At 39.0% G+C, this 27,102-nt stretch overlaps 1 non-coding gene across 1 annotated transcript; it reads left to right on the top strand.

Moving 5' to 3' along the window:
- Positions 1–20,086: 20,086 nt before the first annotated feature.
- Positions 20,087–20,193, top strand: LOC121225528 (small nucleolar RNA R71). The gene has a single exon (XR_005923393.1). It is a non-coding gene; the product is annotated as a small nucleolar RNA R71 (small nucleolar RNA).
- Positions 20,194–27,102: the final 6,909 nt, after the last annotated feature.

The following is a 27,102-nucleotide window of genomic DNA, read 5'->3' as shown; positions in this document are numbered from 1 at the left end:
GGCGTCATTAGTGTTGACGACGCCGATACTCTCTCGCCGTCCTGTCAGGGTGTGGACCAGGATGGCGTGTAAGTATCTCAATGATGGGGCGAGAGCTAATGCCTTGGAGTGGCTAGGGTCATAGGTGGCTGAAGCAGGGACAAGGGCCTTCCAGCAGTTTGAAGAAGAATAGTGGATGTGGCGATGGAGACTGTTGAATTCGTCATCGTCCATGAATTCCTCCGTATAGAGTCCTAGTGCGACACCAAACTCAGGCACGCTCAACTATCGAACTAGACCACGAGATGGAATTGGACCATTCCAGGATCATCAAACTCTATCATAATTGATTTAAGGTGGAAGGTCAAACAGAGTTTGAGTGTGAGCTTGACGTACGTCGGCTCAATGATCTCGAAGAAGAGCCCCCAAGGTTCAGTTGTCAGGAGAGCCTGGACTGCGTCAGAGAGTTGGATCAGCTCTAGGGCGGTCCAATCAATGCAACGACCCACACCTAGGTGTCAGGCTCGTAGTATCAGGAATAGTTTCTCCTATGATCTCGGTGGAAATTGTAGAAATGGGTGTCGAATTTTAGTGGTAGGACCCGAGGATGATGCTGCTCATTTTCGCTTCTTTGAGGCGGGGACGTCAGTCCTCTTGCCTCTAGTGTTGGTCATAGTGTGCCTGAAAGATAAAACATTTCAATATCAGTAAACTAAAAACAAACACAGCATCAAGCAAACGTATCGAGAAGGTTATAAATAAATCATGTAACTTTTATTTTGGTGTGCCTAATGCTCACAAATGCAAAAAGAAAAAAAAACTCACAATATATGAATCGAAACTAAGTGTATACCAAACTAATTGAAACCATCCAAATACACCTAATGGTGAAGAATAAGGTGGAAATTCCTAACATAATTAACTACTAACCAAACCGAAAACCATCAAAAGAACCTATTATTTAGGATAGTAAATGAAACTAAAAATCAAAATGATAAAAATAAAAATCAAGCTATTCTATACTATTGTTAGAATGAATGTAAGAACAATAGACATAAATAAGAATGAATACTAATAATAAAACTAAAGTTAAAAGAATAATAATCCAAATCAAAAGAATAAAAATAACATAGAGTAAAATAGAGAATAAATAAGTTAAAGAACATGGGAACCGACGATTGGTGGTGGTCGGAAGGTTGGTCAGTGGTACAAGCGTTGGTTGTGCGAGGGTGATGTGGGTCAGCTACAGGCGTGGGCAGTGAGGTCGTGGGGCACGCAAGGGTGAGAAGAGAGGAGAAGGGAAAGAGATAGGGGATAAAATAGAAAAGAAAGGGGAGCTAGGGGTGGCCGGTCGGTAGGGGGAAGAGATTTCGGGGGCTAGGGTTAGGGTATTTGGGGAAGGAGGTGATGAATAGTGAGGGTTTATATAGCTATGGGGGCACACGGCCGTGGGGCACGCCCATGTGCCCTTATTTTAGCCCGTCTGTTTCGTGATTTTCAAATTTGGGCGCATCTGAGATTCGACCCACACCCGTGTTCTTTGGGGAATGTTGGTACTCACAGCCGTGTGGCACGGCCGTGTGCTACTTCGTTCACTTCTCCCACGCTCGTGCATATGTGCGCACGCCCGCGTTATTTTGACAATTTCGACCACGAATGGTGGGCACGGGAGTGTCTGTGACACCCCAAACTCTGCCCGGACGTTATGGCCGAATTTGGCGTGTCACATTGAAGTGTTTTAGCGAAAATTGTGTTTTCATTGAAAACCCTTCTTAGAAAAAACGCTAACTAACCAAAAAAAAAACCTTTCAGTTATGAAAGCCTTGTTTAAATCATTTGATTTTTAAAAAATCTTAGTTGTGGAAACGTAGAAAACATACTATAATTTAAAAAATCCATGTTCTAGTTCTCATAATTACAATGAAAATAATATTAATAATTCAAGTAGTAATAACACAATGAAAACCTTATTACAATCTGGTCTGAACACACTTAAAAAGAAATAAAAACTTAAATGCTTTAAAAAAACCAAGTTCGAATTATCTTGTTGGCCGGCCACCCAAAGTCCCTCCAAACATCGAACCTTCAACTGAGCATAACCTGAAAATAAAATAAAAGAGGGGGTGAGTTTTTGCAAACTCAGTGTGTACAACCCTCGATGAAAAACAAACATTCAAAGAGAAATCATCAAACATGCAATGCAATCCCATCCAAATTATCCATCCGCTACACACCAGCTCCGTCTCCCGTCACACCATGTGGGGATATAGATACCGACCCACCCAGCCAACACACCAATGGTAGCCCGATTGCGGAACTACCTTCATTTACATATTGGGCTTTAAAAGCCATTGGTGGATCCACGATTATCAAGCAACCATGCGATCCTCATACACTTCCTCCATTCCATAGTTCCCACCCCATATGCAACCTAGGCAGAACATCATATGTATGCATGTCACATCCATAAAACTTACATTCAACACCTAGGGGTATTTTGGTCATTTTCGCCCTTAGGGGCATTTCGGTAATTTTCCCTTAATTATGGTTTTCACTTACCTTGATTCGTTAACAAGTCCCGCGAGCTAAGATGAACGAACACTATGCACCATGTAGGATTCCAGAGAAGAGGAGGTGGGTCATTAAGACCGCTTAAGTACTAAGCTCTCCCTAGATTCAATCCTAGACATTCATATACCCGTTGCCACACCTTAACCCTTTCACTTGTCCACAATTGCAATATATTAATTAAGTCTTATGTAGTTATCATATACTTGGCCCAAAACCCCTTACAACACCCAAACGAATTCACATACCTGTATTTGGCCCATTAAGCCCAATCATATTCGCATGGCCTTTTTAGGCCCAAATCACCTGTATATGGCCCATTAGGCCTAAATCACATTTATACGGCCCGTTAGGCCCAGTCACATTCATATTCATGCTCACATACAAATTCCTATCACATAGCATCAATATTCAGTTTTTGCCTATTATGGGCCCAACATCCCATCAGGCCAATTTAGCCTATTCTGGCCAGTATGGCCAAATCACAACCCAAGTCCACGAAATCGCTTGTGGGTCTCAGGAAACCTATTGTTCTCCTCCTTACGAGTGTTCGCGCACTCGCAAGACTACCGTAGCCAAACTTTCAGCTTTTTTGTGTTTCGATTTTTTGACATTTTGGCATTTCGACTTTTGTCAATTCATAGTGTGTGTGCAGTGTATGTACACACCTGGTAAGCAAGCGTGCCGCGATTCCCTTAGTCACCAACCTACAATGATATCACCCTTCCATTAATCGTATGTTTAATCCATATTCTACCCAAAAATCGAAACATCACCTTAACCTTACCTTGAACACCAATCCTTAATAACTTTCCTTGATCACGTACTCCCTAGATCTGCAATAATCTTATTCATTAAAACCAGAATAATAGATGACTCGTATCCAACACAAGTCCCCCTACCCTAACTATAAAAATTCGACCACCTTAGCCAATGGGAGAGTAATATTTACCAATACCGCAACACCTAAGGAGCAATTCGGCAATGAGCTAAGATCCGAGATCCCATACTAATTCCCTACCACAGTTGATTAGAAAGAGTGAGGAACAATATTCGATACTTAGCAAAGAAAACCGATTGGAAGAGTAACACTTACACTAGATTAGGTCAAAGAGTATTCGGCTCTAGAGATTTGAATGGCAACAATTGCTTATTCGGGACCAAGGGAGAGAGGAAAAAGAATCAGCTAAACCCAAAAGTGAAACAAAGAAATTGGCACAAGGAAAATAAAAAAGGAGAACAAGGGTTTTCGGCTTTTGGAGAAATCAGCAGAAAGAAAAGGAAGAAAATAGAAGGGTTTTCGGCTTTTAGGGAAGAGAGTTTCTGGCAACAAGGTGAGAAAAAGATTTCAGAATTAGCCTCATACCCTTGCATTCGGCACCTATTTATAACCTTTATGGCCGAACTCCTCAAGCCCAAGTTCCTATTTTGGCCCCACTTTCTCCTCACTTCTTATCTCCTCATTTTTCTCCCTAATAACCCCTTGATATTTTCCTTAAATTTCTCTCCTAAACACTTCCCTTGGAGTCCATTTCCACGCCACTTCCAACCTTCTAGAAGGCCAAAATTAAACTTCTAAAAACACTAAGCTTAGGATTCGAACCTTGGACCTCCTTGCTAGCTATTAACGCCACCTCCCTACACTCTAAGTGGCGTCACTTAGTCACTCTTCCACAAGGCTTTTTGATGCCATTTTTCCCTATCTTTATTTAAAAGCCCAACTACTTGCCAATAAGGTCCTTGTAATAATTAAACTATAATTTCATTTACCCCTAGGTTCGAACTCAAACCTTAATTAAGACCTACTATAATTATCACTTGGCTAGGAATATAAAACACAATTTTTATCAAAACCGAAAACAAAGAAAGTTTAGGATTCTGGGATTTTTGGGTTTCGGGATTTTTGGGGAGTTACAACTCTACCCCCTAAAAGCAATTTCGTCCTCGAAATTTTACCTGATTCAAATAGTTGAGGATATTGGCATCACATCGCTTCCTCAGGTTCCCAAGTAGCTTCCTTAGCTTTGTGATTCCGCCAAAGCACTTTGACTAATGGAACAGACTACCTTCTCAGTTCTTTGACATTTCGACCAATTATTTGTATGGGTTCTTCCTCGAAAGTTAGGTCTGGCCTAACCTCGATTTCTTCAACCGCTACAACATGTGAAGGATCCGAGAGATATCGCCTTAGCATGGAAACATGAAACACATCGTGGATCTGGCTTAGTTTAAGAGGTAATTCTAGCTGATAAGCGACTGGCCCAATCCGCCTTATAACCCGATATGGCCCAATGAACCTTAGGTTTACCTTCCCATTTCATCGAAACCTTAATACCTTCTTCCACAGAGAGACCTTCAGAAAAACTAAGTCCCCCACTGCATACTCTATTTCTCGACGTCTAAGGTTAGCATACGACTTCTACCTATCCGAGGCCTCTTTCAACTGATCTCGGATCAATTTCACCTTATCCTCCGTATCGGCTACTAACTCAGGGCCCAAAACCCTTCGTTCGCCCAACTCCCTCCAACATGTTGGAGTTCGACACCTTCACCCATGCAGTGCTTCGTATGGAGCCATCCGAATGCTTGCTTTGTAGCTATTATTGTACGTGAATTTGGCTAATGGTAAATAGTCCTCCCTGATCGCATGGTTTCGTGATAGGTTTTAAATATTTATAATTACTCATTCTTAAACTAACTATTATCGCGATGTAGGCAAGTGTACCTATTGAACAGTAGTATAGTCTTAGCAAGACTGGATTGTCGAACCCAAAGGAACTAAAAGTACTAGTAATGACTGTCTTTTTATTATCTAGCTTAAGAATAAAGAGGTTTTGTTTTAATTTACTAATTATCTAAACTAAGAACGCACAGAGAAAAGAATTGGGGAATTGCTTTTGGGAAAAATCGATTGACTTAAGACAATACTTAAGGAAAAATCCACCTAGACTTTACTTCTTATTCTGGCTCCGAATCAGACAATTTATTCATTCAACTTGTTCCGTAGAGATCCCTAAGTTATGTTATTATCCCTATTCAAGACTAATAACGTCTAATCCCTAGATTGAATAACCGAGACTTTTCTCTAATTAACACTCTAGGGTTGCATTAACTCGATCTATGGATCCCCTTATCAGGTTTCACCCTAATCTGGCAAAATCTTGTCACCCTATGTCTAGGTGCACAATCAACTCCGCTTAATTATGATAAATGTACTCTTAGACAGGGTCTATTCCTCCTCTAAATAAGAGCTTGTCTTGAATCAGTATCCTGGGATATTAAAATAAGAATTAAGAACACATAATTAAGAACAAGTTAAATATTTATCATACGATTCAGAAAATAATAACAAGATTCATCTTAGGTTTCATTCCCCTTAGGTATATAGGGTTTTTAGTTCATAACTAAATAAGAAAACATCTCAGAAGAATAAAGAATACAAAACATAAAGAAAACCCAAAACTTCTGAAGGGAAATTGAGGAGAGATCTTCAGTCTTGGTGATGAATCTTACTCTTGAGATGGATCAATCAGCTTCCTTGGAGTAATTCCTTAGCCCCTATTCTCCGTCTCATTTTCCTTCTCCTCTAGGGGGTATTTATAGGCTTTGGAATGCCTAGAAGCCCTCAAAATTAGCCTTTTTTGAATTGGACTCAACTTGGGCTCGGTAGGGACACGCCCGTGTTCGTTTACTTTAGGCCATGCTCGAGCCTGCCAAATTGATACGGCTGTGTGGTCTTCCTATGTGAGGAGGTCCAGGCCGTGTTGATTTCATACTTTGGCCCATTTTCTCTGTTTTTGGCCCGTTTCTCATTCCTTTTGCTCTCCTATGCTCTCCTAAGTATAAAACATGAAATTAAAGCATTAGGAGCATCGAATTCACCAATTCTAATGAGAAATCATCCATAAAATGCATTAAACATGGGGTAAAAATATGTATAATTTATGGTTTATCACTCTCAACTACCTCGGAACTCAATCACGCATCCCCTCAACATATCTTCCAATACTTGGATCACCCGTTTCTGACTGTCCATCAGTTTGAGTGTGACAGCCCTAAAGTGACCCTAGTCAGAAAGCGATTTCGGGACCGCTAAACCGAGTCACCAAAGTATTTGAATATGATATTTATTGTCTAAAATATGTGAATATGAATGTGTGAAAGTTTTAAGCTTCAATTTAGTCGATTGCATGTGAATTTAGTAATAGGACTTATGTGTGACACTTTGAAATGTGATAGGTTAATCTATAAGGACCTATTAATGCATGTTGTATAAATGATGGGTTTGCATGTCAAATTAGCCAAAATCTAGATGGTGGCCGGCCATGCTATGGGGTAAAACATATTGTAAGCATTTTGTGTTAATATGTTGTGGGAAGAATAATAAAATATGAGGGGAGTGGGAGGAGAAACCAAAGTTGTTTCATCCTTGCTCCCCCATTTTGCCGTAACTTGAGGAAGGAAGAAGAAAGGAGTTCTCTTGCTTCGTGTTCGGCTTGGATGAGGATTAGGAAGAGGTAAGTACCTTGAAATTCTTGGAAAATTATGTATAAAGAAGGTGGTTAGTTCAAGTTCTATTCATTCCATGGATTAAGTTTTGATTGATTGGAAGTTTGATATTCGGCCAAGTAGTTTGAAGCTCTTAGTACATATATTTTTTTCTTCTTTCTTGAAGGTTGAAATTGGTTGTTCTTAAGGAGGTGCCGAATGTGGTCATTGAAGGGCCTTGAGGAACAATATGTGTGGCTTGGGTTATAACATTCGACCATGGTAGAAAATGGAAGAGATAAATGGTTGTTAATTGTGATAGTTTAAGGAAATTGTAAGTAGTTTGAATAAATGAACAATAATAATAATAAATCATCTAGTGAATTGGTGTAGTTGCCGAATTTGAACTAGGAAGTTATTGAGTAATGTGTGTATTTTAAGTGATAGAATAGAGTGAATGCTTGGAATGTGATATGTATGAATTATAAGTTGGATTAAAAGCTGTTATATTGCCTTATCATTTTCGGAAATGTGCTTTGTCAAAGAATTGAGGGTGATGTTTAAGTGATGTGAGTATAGGATATTCGCTTGTAGTTTATAGATGTAATATGAGTGTTAGGACGGAATGATGTTTAAGTACGAATGTATTTGGATGGATGTGCTTATAAGTATAACTTGAGGTAAAATGGTGCTTAGTCATCATAAATAACCATATTTGTAGAATGTGTTAAATATATATATTCGGCCTTAACATAGATATGCATATATCTATAAAGTTGTTAATGCCTAAGTAAGATGTTGGGTTGTGCATGACTAGAGTATATATATATGCGTATGGTGTTTGATAGTTAACCATTAAGTCATATGCACCTCAACCTTATAATATACATGTGTTATATTAAATCGCCTATTTGATTTGAAATTAAATGAATTCCATTGTTTTAAATTAAGCTCAAGAGCAAAGGGGAACTAAATCCGATAAAGGAAAGGAAAAGGTGATCGAATAGCCGTTGAAATCATTCGACAACATCCAAGGTAAGTTTTCGAGTAATGGAACTTAGATTATGATTTGATTAGATCATGTTATATAGCGAATCAAAACCATGCTCTTTGTATGTGGTTATTGAGCCGAAAATGGTAATGGTAGATAAGTGCCTTGTGTCTGAGTTCTAGTAATGAAAACGAAATAAAGATGTGTTATGATTTGTGGACATATGTGCATGATTATTCGGATGATAACCGGACTAAGATCCGAAGGCATTCGTGCGAGTTGCTATATCCGGGCTATGTCCCGAAGGCATTTATGCTAGTGATTATATCCGGGCTAAGACCCGAAGGCATTTGTGCGAGTTGCTATATCTGGGCTAAGACCCGAAGGCATTTGTACGAGTTGTTATATCCGACTAAATCCCGAAGATACTTGGGTTTGGAACTGAGCGATCTTGCTGTAATAATTTCAATTAATACGCTCATAAAATCCAAACGATAAGGTATGTTTCGTATATGCATCGAAAAAGTCGATTCGTTTTAAATAGTATTCGTTCAATTGATTAACGAACTTTCGGCCTTTAGTTAGGTTTGATACCTTGTGTATGAATATGTTGATTGAAGCGTGAAGTAAGTATGATTATGAGAATGTGCATATATGAAGTTATTCATTTAGCCATATGAATGTTATACTTTAGTCAAAACTAATTTCATTACTCAAACTTACTAAGCATTAAATGCTTATTCCGTTGCTTTGATTCTCTATTTTATAGATTTTGCTCGTCAGCTATCGGACTCGGGATTGTCAAAGTCGAAGTCGTCCACACTATCGAAGCCCTTTTGGTACTCTTTTAGTTGAACTCTGATAATGGCATGTATAGGACTGCCCTTTGTTGTTAGTCAAGTACCTTTGGTAATGTATATATTTGGATAGCCATGCAAAAATGGCTTATATATATATTGAGCATAGCATTATAATCATTTTGTACGTTGTTCATTGAGTGGTATGGAAATTTTGGTAACGATTAGCCATTGGAATGGTTAATCACGATCATTTTGGTGCTATGTATGACATAATTCTAGTTGATCCATGGAAAACCATGAAATAGGTAAAGTTTACCTTAAAAAAAAAGATGCTGACAGCAGCAGTGATGTGGATTTGAAAAATCACTAAAAATAGTAGGAATGGAATTAAATAGTGAATAAATTATGTAATGTAACCTTGATGAATCTACTTTCATATGAAAGTAACAAAACGATCATATGAGCCGTATTTTATGAGATGTTTAAGTTTTCGTGAAATAGGGCCAGAGCGATTTCTGGATCCCCTGTTCTGACTTTGGAAATTCATTATAAATTAATCAGAGATAATTAGAAGTCATTCCCTATATGTACAGATTCCTTTTCGAGTCTAGTTTCTTTAGCAACAAACGGCATAAGTATTGAAGTCCTGTACAGGGAGATATCTAAGTCGTAATGCATGAAGGTCACAGTAGTCGAACCCTGAAACAGGGGAGACTTTAACTAATAAACTGTACTAATTGGCCTGACCAAAAATTCTAGAAAACAATCTGTAGATGGATATATGAGTCTAGTTTCAGGGAAAATTTATGGAATCAGTTTTCAAGTTTTGGAACTCGAGATGTGATTTTTAAGGTGACAGTGACGCAGTTAGCCAGCTTGTCTGGAAATTTTAAAATGAACTGTGTAAATAAATGAATTAAGTTCGTTAACACCTCGTGTTCGACTCCGGCAACGGTCTCGGGTGCAGGGCGTTACATTGAGGGTGGAATGCCGTACTGAAGTTCAACCTAGTACTTAATGTGTCATGCAGCTTCTTCCAAAATCGCAAAGTGAAACGTGGGTCCCTACTGGATATTATGGACACTGGCACTCATGCAACCTTACAATCTTCGCCACATATAGCCTAGCCAGCTTTTGCTACTAGTAGTCGGTACGAATCGGTACGAAATGGGCAGACTTGGTTAATCGATCCACTATGACCCATATCGAGTCTTTCTTAGTAGGCGTTAAGGGTAGCCCGCTAACAAAGTCCATAGTGATCTTCTCCCACTTCCAGAGTGGAATCTTCACTAGTTGAAGCAATCTCGATGGCAGCTGATGTTCCACCTTCACCTTTTGACAGACCAAACACTTACTTACCAACTCCATAACCTCGTGCTTAAGTCCAAGCCACCAGTAAAGCTCCCGCAAGTTCCGATACATCTTGTTTCCACCAGGATGCATAGCATAGAGGCTGCTATGTGCTTCTCGCAGAATAGACTGTCTTAGATCACCGTCTTTAGGTATATACATTCTCCCACAGAAACACAGCACTCCTTCACTATTTAACCTAAAGTCTGATGCTTCCCCATTCTCGACCTATTTAAAATGAGCACTCAAAGTCTCATCCACTAATTGCTTACTCTTTATCTGCTCAACCCACACTGGCTTTACTTGAAGCTCTGCTAACAAGCTACCATCATCCAACAAGCTTAAACGAGTGAGCATGGCCCTCAAGTCTGACTTAGCCCTAAGACTTAACGTGTCGGCTACCACATTTGCTGTGCCAGAGTGGTATTCAATCATACAGTCATAATCCTTCAATAACTCCACCCACCTATGTTGCTTAGGGTTTATCTCCTTTTGGGTAAGGAGGTACTTCAAACTCTTGTGGTCTGAATAAATAATGCACTTCTCCCCGTATAAGTAATGCCTCCATATTTTAAGCACAAACACCACTGCAGCTAGCTCCAAATCATGGGTTGGGTAATTCACCTCGTGAGTCTTAAGTTGTTATGACGCATACGCAGCCACCTTTCCTTCTTGCATCAACACGTATCCCAAGCCCACATGCGACGCATCATGATAAACCGTAATTTATACATATTTTCCCCCCATGTTTAACGCATTTATGGATGATTTTCTATTAGAATTGGTGAATTCGATGCTCCTAATGCTTTAATTTCATGTTTTACACTTAGGAGAGCATAGGAGAGCGAAAGGAACGAGAAACGGGCCAAAAATGGAGAAAATGGGCCAAAGTACGAAATCAACACGGCCTGGACCTCCTCACATGGGCAGACCACACAACCGTGTCAATCTGGCAGAATTGAAGCACGACTCACACAGGCATAGCACACGCCCGTGCCATTCTAACAGGCTCGAACACGGCCTGAAGTAATCAGACATGTGCGTGTCCCTTTCGAGCCCAAGTTAAGTCCAATTCGAAAAAGGGCACTTTTGAGGGCTTCTAGGCATTCCAAAGCCTATAAATATACCCTAGAGGAGGAAGAAAATGGGAGACGGAGAAGGGGGAGTAAGGAATTACTCCAAGGAAGCCGATTGATCCATCTTAGAAGCCGGATTCATCATCAAGACTGAAGATCTCTCCTCAATTTCCCTTCAGGAGTTTTGGGTTTTCTTTATGTTTTGTATTCTTTATTCTTCTGAGATGTTTTCTTATTTAGTTATGAACTAAATCCCCTAAATACCTAAGAGGAATGAAACCTAAAATGAATATTGTTATTATTTTCTGAATCGTATGATAAATATTTAACTTGTTCTCAATTATGTGTTCTTAATTCTTGTTTGATATCCCAGGATACTGATTCAAGATAAGATCTTATTCAGAGGGGGAATAGACCCTATCTAAGAGTACATTTATCGTAATTAAGTGAAATTGATTGCGCACCTAGAAAGGGTGACAAGATTTTGCCGGATTAAGGTGAAACCTAATAAGGGGATCCATAGATCGAATTAATACAACCCTAGAGTGTTAATTAGAGAAAAATCTAGGTTATTCAATCTAGGGATTAGACGTTATTAGTCTTGAATAGGGATAATAACATAACTTAGGGATCTCTACGGAACAAGTTGAATGAATAAATCGTCCAGTTTGGAGCCAGAATAACAAGTAAATCCAGGTGGATTTTTCCTTAGGTATTGTCTTAAGTCAATCGATTTTTCCCAAAAGTAATTCCCCAATTCTTTTCTCTGCGCGTTCTTAGTTTAGATAATTAGTTAATTAAAACAAAACCCCATTATTCTTAGGCTAGATAATAAAAAGATAGTCATTACTAGTACTTTTAGTTCCTTTGGGTTTGACAATCCGGTCTTGCTAAAACTATACTACTGTTTGCTAGGTACACTTGCCTACATCGCGATAATAGTTAGTTTAAGAAAGAGTAATTATAAATATCTAAAACCTATCACGAAACCTCGCGATCACGTCACTATAAACTATAAACTCCTTCCTAGACATTGGCTGAATCAACACAGAGGCCTCAGTTAAAACTTTCTTAAGTTTTCCAAAACTCTCTTGCTGCTTGTCCGTCTATACAAACGGTACCCCCTTCCTCAAAAACTTAGTTAAGGGTGCAGCAATTACTAAAAAGCCCTCCACAAACCGCCTATAGTATCCTGACAAGCCCAGAAAACTTCAGATTTCTGATATCGACTTGGGTATTTTCCAGTCTAACACCACTTCAATTTCATGAGGATCCACCTTAATCCCCTCGGTTGACACCACATGTCCTAGAAAAGTAACCTCCCTTAGCCAAAATTCACACTTACTGAATTTGGCATACAACTGTTTCTCCCTCAAAGTCTGTAACACAATCCTTAAGTGTGCATCATGTTCATCCTCATCTTTTGTGTACACCAAAATGTCATCTATAAAGACTACCACGAACCGATCCAAGTAGGGTTGGAAGACCATATTCATGAGATCCATGAAAGCGGAGGGTGCATTTGTCAGCCCGAATGGCATCACCAAGAACTCATAGTGCCCATAACGAGTTCTGAAAGCTGTCTTATGCACATCTGCCTCCTTAACCCTTAATTGGTGGTACCCCGAACGCAAGTCAATCTTTGAGAACACTGAAGCTCCCCTAAACTGGTCAAAAAGATCATCGATTCTCAGTAGAGGGTACTTGTTTTTAACAGTTAACTTGTTTAACTATCGATAGTTAATGTACATTCGTAATGTTCCATCCTTCTTCTTTACGAACAACACCGGTGCTCCCCATGAAGACACACTTGGTCATATGAATCCTTGATCCAACAATTCCTAAATCTGTGCCTTAAGTTCTACCAACTTCTTTGGTGCCATCTGATAAGGAGCGATAGACACTGGAGCCGTCCTAGGTAACAACTCGATTCCATATTCTACTTCTCTGTTGGGTGGCAACCCAGGCAGCTCCTCAGGAAAAACATCTGAAAATTCCCTAACCATTCTCAACTCCTTAACAGTAGGGCTCTTAGCCTCCGTATCACTAATATAAGCCAAAAAGGCTTCACATCCCTTTCGTACTAACTTCTCAGCCCTTAACACCGAAATCACGTTCGACAGATAGTTCTGGCATTCACCAATCACCACTACTTCCTTATCCTCAGCCGTTCTTAACACCATTTGCTTTGCAGTGCAGTCCAAGGTGACTTGGTGTTTCACCTGCCAATCCATACCCAAGATTAAGTCAAACTCACTAAACGGAAGCTCCATCAAATCTATTAAAAAGGTAACCCCTTGGACTCCTAAGGGTACCTCCCTAAACATCTTATTTACTCCTACAGACTGTCCTAATGGACTTACCATAATCATCTCATTTGTAATAATCTCAAATATATCACCCAAAGACTCAGTCTTACTACATGCAACATATGAATGCGTTGATCAAATATCAATCAATGCTGTGTAAAGTAACTCATATTTATAGAAGATACCCGTTATCACATCTAGGGTATCCCCATCTTCTCAGCGACGAGTAGTATAAACCAAATTTGGCTGCCTCGCCTCTGCATAGCCTGCATTTCTGCTTGGTGCTCCACGTCCATGTCCATTATTTCTGGCCCTAGCCCTAGGCCTTTGTCCCACACTAGGAGTTTTAGCCTTCCTCTTATTCTTACCCCTTTCTTTCTCCCAGTTTAGGCACTCAGTGTGCTTTACCTCCTCCGCTATCTTTGATTTCTCCACCAATTTCGAGAAAACTCATTCCCTTTGTGGAGCTATAAACACCCTGAGGTTATCTCTAAGTCCATCCTCAAACCTACCGCAACGCTCATAGTCTGTTGCCACCGTTACTCTTGCATACCTACTAAGGCATAGAAACTCCTCCTCATACTCCGCCACCGATTTGTTTCCTTGGGTCAAGTTCAGAAACTTCTTCCTTCTAGCATCCACGTAGCTCGCACCTACATACTTTCCTTTAAATGCATCTTTGAAAAACTCCCAAATGACCCGCTCCGGTTGGGTGCCCTCTTTCATTGTCAACCACCACTGATATGCTTCTTCCCTAAGCAGTGACATTGCCCCTTTCAGCTTTTGTTCTGGTGAACAGTCCAAGTCCTCCATTAACCTTTCAGTGGCCTCCAACCAATATTCTTCCACATTAGGAGCCACGCTAGCCACACCCTTAAAGATCTCAGCCCGTTCAATCAAAGTCGCTCCAGAATGGACCCCCTATTTTCAGTGCCATTTTTGGGCCCAACGACCCTCTCCAAAATCCTTAGCATTACCTGCGATAATGCATCATCCCCCGTGGCTCGATCATACTATCCATTCTCAGCCATGGGTGAGGCGAGAGGCTCTTCTACTCCAATATTAGGCACATGGCCTGATGCTAACGACTCACACCTAACACTTCCGCAACCTCAGCCACGACCTCTCGTACCCCTTCTAGTACTCATCGTCGATTCACATATTATCTGAATTAAAAATTTTATGAAGTTTTAGTTAGTTTTAATATTTAACTTAATGTTTTATGAAAGTATTTAGAGAGAATATTATTTTCGAAAATCCTCTGTAGTTTCAGGATCCTATGGGCTTCAGTTCTACTGTAACAAATTCATCTAAAGTAGCCCTTTAACTATCTACTGTATAACAGTTTAAACAAATTTAAGAATAAAAGTACTTACTTGGTTCAACGTCGGAGGCTCGGTGTGCCGCTCAGCAAGACTTCCCCTTTTCTATTTTTTTTAAAACACAAAAAGAACTCAAGTAATAAGGCCCACTTCATAGCCTATGTTTTGAAACCTGGGGTTTGATACCACTAAATGCAACACCCCAAACTCGGCCCAGATGTTATGGCCAAATTCAGCGTGTCGCATTGAAGTGTTTTAGCAAAAATTGTGTTTTCATTGAAAACCCTTCTTAAAAAAACCCTAATTAACTAAAAAAAACCTTTTAGTTACGAAAGCCTTGTTTAAATCATTTGATTTAAAAAAAAAACTTAGTTGCGGAAACGTAGAAAACATACTATAATTTAAGAAATTATAATGAAAATGATAATAATAATTCAATTAGTAATAACATAATGAAAACCTTATTACAATCTAGTCTGAACACACTTAAAAAGAAATAAAAACTTAAATGCTTAAAAAAAACCAAGTCCAAATTATCTTGCTAGCCGGCCACCCAGAGTCCCTCCAAACATCAAACCTTCTATTGAGCATCACCTGAAAATAAAATAAAAGAGGGGTGAGTTTTCGCAAACTCAGTGTGTACAACCTTCGGTGAAAAATAAGCATTCAAAGAGAAATCATCAAACATGCAATGCAATCCCATCCAAATTATCCATCCGCTACACACCAACTCCATCCCTCGTCACACCATGTGGGGATATAGATATCGACCCACCCAGCCCACACACCAATGGTAGCCCGGTTACGGAACTACCTTCATTTATATATTGGGCATTAAAAGCAATCGGTGGATCCACGGTTGTCAGGCAACCATGTGATCCTCATATACTTCCTCCGCTCCATAGTTCCCACCCTATATGCAACCTAAGCAGAGCATCATATGTATGCATGTCACATCTATAAAACTTACATTCAACACCTAGGGGTATTTTGGTCATTTTCACCCTTAGGGGCATTTTGGTAATTTTCCCTTAATTATAGTTTTCACTTTCCTTGACCCGTTAACAAGTCCCGCGAGCTAAGATGAACAAATACTATACACCAGGTAGGATTCCAGAGAAGAGGATGTGGGTCACTAAGACCACTTAAGTACCAAGCTCTCCCTAGATCCAATCCTAGACATGCATATACCCGTTGCCACACTTTAACCCTTTGACTTGTCCACGGTCACAATATATTAATTAAGTCTTATGTAGTTATCATATACTAGGCACAAAACCCCTTACAATGCCCAATCAAATTCACATACCTATATCTGGCCCATTAAGCCCAATCATATTCATATGGCCTCTTTAAGCCCAAATCACCTATATATGCCCCATTAGGCCCAAATCACATTTATACAGGCCGTTAGGCCCAGTCACATTCATATTCATGCTCACATACAAATTCCTATCACATAGCATCAATATTCAGCGTTTTCCTATTATGGGCCCAACAGCCCATCGGGCCCATTTAGCTTGTTCTGGCCAGTATGGCCAAATCACAACCCAAGTCCACAGAATTGCCCGTGGGTCTCAGGCAACCTATTGGTCCCCTCCTTACGGGTGTTCGTGCACTTGCAAGACTACCGTAGCCAAACTTTCAGCTTTTCGGCATTTTGGCTTTTCGGTATTTCGGCATTTCGGCTTTTGTCAATTCATAGTGTGTCTATAATGTATGTACACACCTGGTAAGCAAGCGTGTCACGATTCCCTTAGTCACCAACCTACAATGATATTACCCTTTCATTAATCGTATGTTTAATCCATATTCTACCCAAAAACAGAAACCTCACCTTAACTTTACCTTGAACACCAATCCTTAAAAGCTTTCCTTGATCACGTACTCCCTAGATCTGCACTAATCGTATTCATTAAAACTAGAATAATAGATGACTCATATCCAACACAAGTCCCCTTACCTTAACTATGAACATTCGGCCACCTCAGCCAATGGGAGAGGAATACTTACCAATACCGCAACACCTATGGAGTAATTTGACAATGAGCTAAGAAATAGTGAGGAGCAATATTCGATACTTAGCAAAGAAAACCGATTGGAAGAGTAACATTTACACTAGATTTGGTCAAAGAGTATTCGGCTCTAGAGATTTGAATGGCAACACTTGCTTATTCGGCACCAAGGGAGAGAGGAAGAAGAATCAGCTAAACCCAAAAGTGAAACAAAGAAATTGGCACAAGGAAACTAAAAAGGAGAACAAGGGTTTTCGGCTTTTGGAGAAATCGACAAAAAGAAAAGGAAGAAAACAGAAGGGTTTTCGGCTTTTAGAGAAGAGGGTTTCTGGAAACAAGGTGAGAAAAAGATTTCGGCATTAGCCTCATACCCTTGCATTCGGCACCTATTTATAACCTTTAACGTCGAACTCCTCAAGCCCAAGTTCCCATTTAGGCTCCACTTGCTCCTCACTTCTTATCTCCTTGTTTTTCTCCCTAATAACCCTTTGATCTTTTCATCAGATTTCTCTCTTGAACACATCCCTTGGAGTCCATTTCCATGCCACTTCCAACCTTCTAGAAGGCCAAAATTAAACTTTTAAAAACACTAAGCTTAGGATTCAAACCTTGGACCTCCTTACTAGCTATTAACGCCACCTCCCTACACTCTACGTGGCGTCACTTAGCCACTCTTCCACAAGGCTTTTTGATGCCATTTTTCCCTATCTTTATTTAAAAGCCCAACTACTTGCCAACAAGGTCCTTTTTATAATTAAACTATAATTTCATTTACCCCTAGGTTCGAACTCAAACCTTAATTAAGGCTTACTATAATTATCACTTGGCTAGGAATATAAAACAAATTTTTTATTAAAACTGAAAACAAAGAAAGTTCGGGATTCTAAAATTTTTGGGTCTTAGGATTTTTGGGGCGTTATGGTGTCGCACGCCCGTGTTAATTTCTCAATTTCTACCACAGATTATAGACACGAGCATGTCGCACGCCCGTATTGATTTGGCAGAATTGCCCACGGCCACGACGCACAGCCGTGGCAATGTATTGAATCTCGTGTTTTAGGAAATATTTACTCTGTTTTCACACTGCCCGTGGTATGAGCACAGCCTAAGGCACTCCCGTGTGCCTGGCCGTGTGGATTTGGAAAAACTGTGTTCAAGGACTCAGTTACTGATTTAGATGTTAAAAACTAAAATTTTAAAGAAATCAACACTGTTAGTGCTTGGGTTGCCTCTCGAGAAGCGCTTATTTATAGTTTAAGCTTGACTTACCTCATTTTCGTATGATTATGGTAGATTGAGGGGTTGAAACTCCTCACCTCTACTATCAATTTGATCAAAATAAGGTCTGAGTCGAGTATTATTTACCTGAAAAGTTCCAAATATAGTATGTGTTACCTCGACTGTACCATGAGGGAAGATGTTTATTACAGTGAAGGGAGTCACTCTATCCGTATTACGCTCTAAAGTAGAAATTCGGGGGTCATTTTCATCTAACAATACTTTGTCCCCAACTTTAATTTGCTTTGTTTCATCCCTATGCTCATTGTGGTGTCGTTTTGATTTTTTGTGTGCTTTCGGTTTTTCCTTGACAGGTGTTCGGCATTCATCTAGTTCATCAATCTGAAGCCTTCATTCTTCATGAGTCGGCTTGTTTTCGTGGCATGGGTTAGGCTCTGTCACGTTCGTCCTAAGGGGCACCTGCAAAGAAGTTTGATTTGTAATGTTATTTAAATTAACCAAACTTAAAGAATCATCTCGATTGCTAGATATTTTAGTATAATCACAAGCTTGGAAAGTGATCGTGTCATCGCCTACACAAAGTGTCGATTCTCTTCTTCCATATCTAGAACAACAAAGTCTACTGGGTATATAAATTTATCGATTTTAACAAGAACATCTTCAATGATACCCCTAGGAAATCTAATGGTTTTATCAGCCTGTTGAATGCTCATCCTAGTTTGTTTGGGTTTCCCAAGACCTAGCTGTTTAAACATTTTATAAGGCATAACATTAATGCTCGCCCCTAAATCAACCAATGCATTATTCACATATAAGCTACCAATTAACAAGGAATCGTAAAACTCCCTAGATTTTTCAATTTGTTGGGCAGCTTATTCTGTAGAATGACTGAGAAAACTGCTTTTAACTGCACATGCGGCGCCTCATCCAACTTTCGTTTATTTTCTAAAAGCTCCCTTAAAAATTTAACTGCGTTTGGCATCTGTGAAAGAGCTTCAATAAACGGTAAGTTAATATGTAATTTCTTTAATAATTTAAGGAATTTACTAAATTATTCGTCCGTGTGGTCTTTCCTTGTTACATTGGGATATGGTACACGAGGTTTGTACTCTTTACTTACCGGTTTTTGCTTACCTTTACCTTTACTTACCACAATTCCTTGCCTCAGTTCTGGTTCAGGTGCAACTAACCCTTTTTTATTTCAAACGATAATCGCATTAAGTTGTTCCCTTGTGTTTGATTCAGTATTACTCGGCAAGCTACCTTGTTGTTGTTCAGAGATCCGTCTGGCAAGTTGGCCTATCTGGGTTTCGGGCCCTGGGATCGACACTTGCTTATTCGTAAGTGTTGTCTCGGTATTCTGAAAATGAGTTTCTAACAGCGAGATAAATTTTGTTAGCATCTCCTCAAGGTTCGATTTCTTTTCCTGCTGGTAAGGTGGTTGTTGAAAGCCTAGGAGATGTTGTGGCCTTTGATTTCCTTGGCCACCCCACGAGAAGTTGGGATGGTTCCCCCATCCTGCATTATAAGTGTTACTGTATTGGTTGTTTTGAGGTCTAGAATTATTATTACCCATATATTGATCTTGTTCCTCCTTAGTGCTAGGGTTGAAAGATTGATATTCTATATGCACTCCTCCTCCATTTGCATCGCACCTCATCACTAGATATACCTGAGTAGAACCATATAAACCATCAATCTTTTTATTTAAAAGTTCTACCTGGTTAGATAGCATAGTGACCACGTCAAGGTTGAAAACAACGACTGCTTTTGTTAGCTTTGTTCTCATGACTTGCCACTGATAGTTATTCAGTGACATCTCTTCCATAAATTCATAAGCCTCTTCAGGTGTCTTATTATTGATAATTCCACCAGCAGCTGCGTCAATCATTTGTCTAGCCGAAGGATTCAGGCCATTGTGAAAAGTTTGAACTTGTAGCCAAAGTGGTAACCCATGGTGAGGGCACCTTCTCAATAGATCCTTGTATCTCTCTCATGCATCATAGAATGTTTTTAAATCCATCTGTACAAAAGAAGAAATATCATTCCTTAATTTAGCCATTTTAGCTGGCAAAAAGTATTTAAGCAAAAAAAATTCGGTCATTTGTTCCCAAGTGGTGATCTATCCTCGTGGTAACGAGTTCAACCATTGTTTAGCCTTATACCTCAACGAAAAGGGAAACAATCACAGGCGAATGGCATCATAAAAAATGCCATTGATATTAAAAGTGTGCAAAACTCTAGAAAATTCGCCAAATGAGTGTTTGGATCCTCGTCCTGCAAGCCATCAAACTGAACAAATTGTTGTATCATTTGAATCGTGTTAGGTTTAAGTTCAAAATTATTTGCAACAATAGCAGGTCTAACTATACTCGATTCAGTTCCTGTTAAATTAGGTTTAGAATAATCATACATAGTACAAGGAGCTGGATTTTGATTTATTAGATCTGCAGCAACCGCCGTAGGAAGCTGATTATTCTGATTTTCAGCCATCTCCTCGGTTGTATTATGGATATCTTCATCTTGTCCTTCCTCTATGTTTCTTAGGTTTCACCTTATTTCTCTTCGGTTTCTGCGAGCTGTGCTTTCAATCTCACTGTCAAAGAGTAATGGTCCTGACGGGTTTCTTCTAATCATAAACTATAAAAACCTACTAGAAGCAAACAAAAGAAAATTTAGTAAAATTAACAAAACTAAGATAAAATTTAAATTGCAATAAAATAAATGGATACAGTAATAAAAATTAAACATTCCTAATATGTTAGATCCCCGAAAATGGTGCCAAAAACTTGATTCAATGTCTCGTGATAAGTTTTATATTTATGATTGATCGTACTTGAAAACTAACTACTATCACAATGAAGGCAAGCGCACCAATCGAATAGTAGTATAGTTTATAGTAAGACCGGAATGTCGAACCCACAGGAACAAAAAGTACTAGTATTAACTTTCTTTTTATTATCTAGCCTAAAAATAAGAGGATTTGTTTTATCAAAACTAATTAACTAAACTAAGAATACACAAGAAGTAAATTGAGGAAATACTTTTGGGAAAACTGATTAATTTAGACAATACCCAATGGAAATTTCACCTAGACTTCACTTGTTATTTGACTCTGAATTAGACGATTTATTCACTTGGCTTGATTCGTAGAAATCCCTAATTTATATTATTATCTCTCTCGAGACTAACAACGTCTAACCCTAGGTTGATTAATTGAAATCTCTTTCTAATTAAAACCCCTAGTGTTGCATTAACTCAATCTATGGATTCCCTTATTAGGTTTGACCCTAATCCGGCAGATTTATGTCGCCCTATGTCTAGGGGTGCAATCAACTCCGCTTGATTATGCTAGATCTACTCTTAGATAGGGACTTTTGCTCATCTGAATAAGCACATCAATACTTGAATCAATATCTTAGAATATTAAAGCAAGAATTAAAAACACATAATTAAGAACAAATTAAGTATTTATCATATAATTCAGAAAATAATAACAAGATCCGTCTTAGGTTTCATCCCTCTTAGGTATTTAGGGGATTTAGTTCATATATGTAAAGGAAAACATCTCAGAAGAATAATGATAACAAAACATAAAGAAAACCCTGAAGGAAATTGAAGGGAGATCTTCAAACTTGAAGAAGAATCCAGCTTTTGAGATGCATCAATCGGCTTTTTTCGAGTAATTCCTTGCCTCCTACTCCATGTGTTCTTTCTAGGTACCTCCTAGGGTGTTTATATAGGCTTTAGAATGCTTCAAAACCCTCAAGAGTGGCCTTTTCCGAATAGAACTAGACTGGGCTCGACAGGGACACGCCCGTGTGGCACGCCCGTGTGGGGTGGCTTAGGCCATGTTTAGAGTCTGTTAAATAGACACGGCCGTATGGTCTACCGGCATAAGGAAGTCCAGGCCGTGTTGATTTACCACGTTGACCCATTTTCTCTGTTTTTGGCTCATTTCTCGTTCTTTTTACTCTCCTATGCTCACCTAAGTATAAGACATAAATTAAAGGATTAGAAGCATCAAATTCCGCAAATTTAATGATAATTCATCCAAAAAATAAGCTTAAGCATGGGATAAAATATGTACAAATTACGACTTATCAGGAGCTGTGTGAGGCACACGGCCTGTTCAGCGTATGACCCCTGTATGGTTAAAATTTTTCTAAGTTTCCAAAAATTTTCGTATGTTATCGATTTAGTCCTGGACCACTTTTGAAGCATGTTTAAGGCCTCGTAGGCCCTTATAAGGGATAATGTGATTGTGCTGAATGATTTATGAGAATGAATGCTTTATGTTTGATAAATGTATGCTATATGTTGTGAATTGATCAGTAATACCTCGTAACCCTACTCTAGTGATGGATACGGGTTAGGGGTGTTACATTTTATTGGTATCAGAGATACGGTTTAGTTGATTCTAAGACTAACGTAGTGTAAGTGAGTCTAGCTATACATGCCATACATATAAACTGAGATAGTGTGATGACCCCTATCATTTTAAACTGTGTTTTCATATAGTAATGGATCTCAATCGAGCTATAGCCAATGAAGTTGAGAGTACTGCACTTGCTTCCACGCAAGGAACAGCGCCATCTAATTCTAGGCCCGTGACGGGTAGCTAGGGAGGAGAGGCTAAAGAAGCCTTCATCCAAATGATGAACGAATAGTTCACTCAATATATTAGAACAAACCCGGCTGCTCAACAACCTCCACCCCTCCTAATCCCCAACCGATACCTATAGCTCCTCGAGGATTCAAGCTTTTAACATTGAATAAGCCTCTAGTTGACAAGACATGCAAACATGGGGCGGAAGAGTTCAGAGCTAATGTTGATGATGACCTTGAGAAAGTCAAGTTTTGGCTTGACAATATGATTCGAGTGTTTGACGAGTTTTCTTGCACGCCAGTTGAATGTTTAAAGAGTGTCGTTTCTTTGTTGTGAGACAAAGCATATCAATGGTGGAATACCTTGGTGTCTGTAGTACTGAGAGAATGAGTGACCTGGGAATTTTTTTAGACGGAGTTCAGAAAGAAATCTATAAGTCAATGGTTCCTTGATCAAAAGCATAAAGAGTTTCTAGAGTTGAAACGGGGCCGAATGACCATGACAGTGTATGAAAGATAATTTGTACGGTCCAGTAAGTATGCTCGGAAATATGTTTCCACTGAAGAAATCATGTGCAAGTGATTTGTAGATGGATTGAATGAAGATATTAAACTTCTCGTTGGAATTTTAAAACTTAAGGAATTTGTTGTTTTAGTAGATAGAGCTTGCAAAGCCGAAGAACTTAGCAAAGAAAAGAAAAAGGCTGATTCAGAGGCAAGAGATTCAAGGAAGAGATTGATGAGTAAACTTTATCAATCTTTGTTGAAGAAATCCAGAGACTATTTTAACATCAGCCCTAAGGCTCAAGCCACATCAGTATCGACTATTGGCAATGTGAAAGATGTTAAACCCGAATGGCAATAGTGTGGAAGACGACATTTTGGCGATTGTTGGGTAAAAAATAATAATAGAGCTTGTTACAGCTGTGGTTCGCGAGATCATTTTATTAGAGATTGTCCCAAGCTAAATGAAAAAGATAAATCCCAGCATGCAGGATCAAGCAATACAAAAATAAGAGGGAGACCGCCAAGAAATATAGGAAATGTATCCAGTGGAAGAGGTGTGATGAGAGATTCTGCTGTGAGACCTGAGGCACGAGCACCTGCCCGAGCTTACGCTATTTGTGCACTAGAGGAGGCATCATTGCCAGACGTCATTACCGGTACTTTTTCTCTTTTGATACTGATATAGTTGCATTGATAGATCCTGGATCATCCCATTTATATATTTATATGAATTTAGTATTTAAAAAGTGTAACATCCCGAAGTAGGGCCTAGTCGAAACAGTGGTTTCAGGACCCCAAATCTGACGTCAAAATATTTATTTTATGATTATTATGAGGTCTAGAATATGAGAATATGCATGTGCTAAAGTTTCATGAAGGAATTCTTTGAGTAAGGTGTCCAATTGGACATTAGGGACCAAATTGAATAAATTGTAAAACTTGGGTTTTAGAAGTAATTTGTATGAAATTACATTAGAATATTAATTAGAATGTCTTGAGGAGAAATTTTCCCAATTTCTAAGTTTTTGGGCAAAAATGGGCTTGTATGGATGAAATTTTAAAGAAAGGGCTTAAGGGCATTTTGGTCATTTGGCAATTTAATGAAATAAAATGGGAAAAAGAAGGAAAAAATCAGTCATTCTTCTTCCTTGTCCAACCACAATTCTCAAGTCACCATAGCTAGGGTTTTCAACATTTTCAAGCTTAATAGTAAGTGCTCTCAAGCCCCGTTTTTAATGTTCTTCATATTTTTGAAATCCTGGTAGCTTACTCTCTCTATTTCTACCCATATTTCATGCTAGGGTTCATGTTTAGAAATTTACCCATGCATGAGTTACTTTCATTTTGATGGTTTATGGAGTAATATGGAAGTTGGATGTGTGTTAAACATCATTTCCTAGGTGATTTTCATGAAAAACCCCTAAAAAGGACCTTTTTGTAAAAGGTGTAAAATTTGAGGTAGAAATGTGAAATATTGGAAAAAAGTGGGCTTCCATAAGAGGAAAGAACATTCGGCTAGGCTTGGGTAATGTAGAAATTGCATGCATTCCATTATACGAGCCTAGGGACTAAATCAAAAAAATGTGAAAGGTTAGGGGCAAAATGGTCATTTGGACCGGGGTGAAATGTAGACTCAAAAAGTACAATGTGAGGTGTTAATGGTTTATTTTTATTGTTATAGACCCCGAGGAACAAATTCCGGAGGTTAATCGAAGAAAATGAAAGGTTTTGGAATAACCGAAACACAAACCGAGATGAGTACCAGGTAAGTTTGAATAACTTAAAGTAAACTCATAGTATGCTTAATTGCATGATTTATGAATGTATGGTAATTGCATTTGATGATGGCATGAAAATCTATGAAATATATCCTTAATAATGACATGTGTATAAATGTCCAGGTTGAGGTTGAAAAGTAAATCTGATGGATGAACCATAGCTTACATGACTTGAGATCCTGCATGTGTTGCAGAAAGGATTTAGCCCGGACGGATAATTCGTTGGTCTCAAATATAAAAAGGATCTAGCCTGGACGGGTGTTCCTTGAGTGATCGAGCCTCTCGAAAATATGTGTGCATTATGGATTTAGCCCGGACGGGTAATCCGATTAGGGTCTGAATTTAGCCTAGACTGGTAATTCATATTTGAGCTCATTAAGGGTGTTTGTCGCCATAAGGGATTTAGCCTAGACTGGTAATCTCGACTTCACCTTATGAGTTTATGATGCGGGGATTTAGCCTGAACTGGTAGTCCTGCCGTAAGATGTGAGATTCGCGGGAGTGCATACTTGAAATGATCATTCTTATGACTTGACGGATAATGGATAATCCATCGAGATTTCCTAGAAATTCAACGGGATTAATAGGATGTATATAAATGAAATGATGAATGATGAGCTCATCTAAGACAAATTACATGTTGCATTATTATTATGACTAACTTGTTGATTGAATGCATGTGATAGGGAAACTATTTCATTCTTATTGGTTTATTTACTTAATATGGTTGTATGCTAATTAATCGGTAAGTTTACTTTCTAGTTATTCGGGCTTACTAAGCATGTAAATGCTTAGCCCTCTCTTTTCCCTGTCTTACAGAGCTCGAGGACTCGTAAAGATTGGAAGACGGTTGGAGAGTTAACATACTATCAACTAGTCCAGCTTTGGTATATGGGCACTTTTATTTTGTTCAATGGCATGTCTAGGGCTCTTGGTTTATTTTGTTAGATATGTCATTTGATTAGCCATAATGAAGACATGTAAAGATATACACTTCTATTTGTATATGGCCATGGGAATTGGCTCATTGTGAAGTAGGCTATGACCTACAAATCTATACATGTTTATGTTTACATTGGATGGCTTGACTATAATTGGAAATGAGTTATAAGAATGAGCCAATCTCAAATGTGTCAATGAGAAATGAAAACCCTTAATACGAAAAGGAAATTAACCTATCATGTATAAAACTGATGATATGAGGTTTACGTGCAATGAGGTTTATCAAGGTTCTATGTAAGTGTATAATCTGGCCTTATTATGTATTAAGTTAGCCTATAAGTGTGATCAATTGATAGAGGGTGACCAAAGGCTTGGAAAATAGCCCTACAAGGTCCACACAGGTAGACACACGAGCGTGTTTCTAGGCCGTGTGTGACACACAGATCACCCCCATGGGCGTGTGGTATGGCCATGCGTCCCCTGCACCTAAAATTTTAAGTCAGTTTCGAGCACGGGCTAGACACACGGGCGTGTGTCTTGGCCATGTGCCCCTAAATGCATGCTAGCATCATAAACAGAGAGTTACACGGGCTAAAGACACGGGCGTGTGTGACCACACGACGTCACCCACACGGGCGTGTGACTCACTAAAGCAAGAAAATTTATTAAGTTGGCCAAAGTTTATTGAATGTTCTTGGTTTCATCCTGAACCGCCCCGATGTATGTTTTAGGCCTCGAAGGCCTGTATAAGGGACGGTACGCATGTGTTTGAAAGTTTTAATTTTTGGGCAAAATTTGGTGACCCGATTTTGTATTTTGGTGAAGGTTTAAGTCCGGTAACGCCTCGTACCCTGTCCCAGCGTTGGATATGGATGATGGGTGTTACAAAAAGAGTTTACATGTCAAGTTTATAGAATTTGCAATTAAAGTATCGAACCCTTTAGGCAAGTCTATATTAGTTGATAAAATTTGTAAGAATTGTCCTTTGATGATTCGGGGTTACTATTTTCTAGCTGACTTGATGCTTTTACCATTCGGTGAGTTTGATGTGATCTTGGATAAGGATTGGCTGACTATGCATGATGTAGTTGTGAATTATAGATGAAAGGTTATTGAATTGAAATGTGAGA

This window comes from Gossypium hirsutum, chromosome A03 (assembly GCF_007990345.1).
Source record: "Gossypium hirsutum isolate 1008001.06 chromosome A03, Gossypium_hirsutum_v2.1, whole genome shotgun sequence".
NCBI classification, from domain to species: domain Eukaryota; kingdom Viridiplantae; phylum Streptophyta; class Magnoliopsida; order Malvales; family Malvaceae; genus Gossypium; species Gossypium hirsutum.
Note: the sequence above shows the minus strand (reverse complement) of the source record. Positions and strands in the feature narration are given on the sequence as shown.